Below are 1,630 nucleotides of genomic sequence, written 5' to 3' on the forward strand. Positions count from 1 at the left end.
CATAATTTATTGATTCAAATTTATCAGAGTTAAATACCATCCTATTTTCCTCTGCCCAATCATATACTTTGTTAAGGTCTCTTTGTAGAGCGTTCCTATCTTCATCACAAGTAATTTCTCTACTTATTCTTGTGTCATCAGCGAAACTATCACTACCGAATCCTTAACATTACTGTCTATGTCTTCAATCATAATAACAAACAGTATTGCAGCTAACACCGTACCTTGTGGCACACCGGATATTACCTTGGTTTCATCCGATTTCTCATCGTTTGCAATAACTATCTGTTTTCTGTTGTGTAAAAATTCTTTTAACCATCTTCCTATTTTATCTACGATATTGTGTTTTCTAATTTTCTTTGCTAATATATTTTGGTCTACTTTGTCAAAAGCTTTTGCAAAGTCTAGATATACCACATCTGTTTCATTTCCGCTTTTCATATCTTTGAATATGTTCTCACGGTGGACTAACAGTTGGGTTTGTGTACTTTTTCCGGGTACGAAACCGTGTTGTCCTATATTAAACAAATTATTTTTTATTAAATGTTTCATAATATTTTTCTTCATTACCCTTTCATACACTTTCATAATATGTGATGTTAGACTCACAGGCCTATAATTACTTGCCTCAAGTCTTGATCCACTTTTGAAAGTAGGGGTGATATATGCTAATTTGTGCTCATCATAAATCTTGCCTGTATCTACACTTTGTCTTAATAATATTGCAAGTGGCTTTGCGATAGAATGAATACTTTCTTTAACAAAATAGCAGGGATTCCATCAGGCCCTGCAGCAGCTCCATTTTTAATTTCATTAATTGCCTGCACAATATCAGCTTCATTAATTTCTATGTCAGCTAAATATTCACTATTTTCGTCCCTTACTTTCTATCATCATTATCTTCATTATCTATTCTAGGGGTGAATTCTCTCTTATATCGTTCTGCCAGTATGTTGCAAATTCCTTTTTTTCATTCGTTAATCTCCCTTCAATTCTCAGAGGGCCTATTTCTATTCTTCTTTTATTCATCTTCTTCGCATATGAGTATAATTGTTTGGGGTTTGCTTGATATTTAATAGGGTTTTTTCTTCCAAGTCCCGTTTTTCATTTTCTTTTGATTGTATAATCTTTTGTTCTGCATTTTCTATCTTACTTTTTAGTTCTATAACTTTCCATGCATTTTTTTCTTTTGCAAGACCTTTTTCCACTTTCTGATTTTCTGGAACAAGATCCTTCTGTCTCTTGGTATGCATGAATGATGTTTACTTTTCTTCTTCGGTATATATTTATCCACTATTTTCTCTAATATTTTATATAATATCTCCGTATTTACTCTTATGTCATCGCTTACGAAAATGTTATCCCAATCTTTGTTTAATTCTTCATTTATTTCTGACCATTTTATATTTTACTGTAGAAGTTGTATTTTCCATATCCTTCCCACTTTTCATTTCTTGCATATCTCTGTTTTCACTGCTTTGGAATGAACTGTTAATTCTATGACATTATGGTCTGAAATACTCGCATTATAAACTATTATTTCTTTAACATAATTCACCTCGTTCACAAATACTAGGTCTAAAGTATTTTCCTTTCTTGTTGGCAGGTGATTTATTTGTTGAATGTTGTA

The sequence above is a fragment of the Macrobrachium nipponense genome, chromosome 14 (genome assembly GCF_015104395.2).
Source record: "Macrobrachium nipponense isolate FS-2020 chromosome 14, ASM1510439v2, whole genome shotgun sequence".
NCBI lineage: Eukaryota > Metazoa > Arthropoda > Malacostraca > Decapoda > Palaemonidae > Macrobrachium > Macrobrachium nipponense.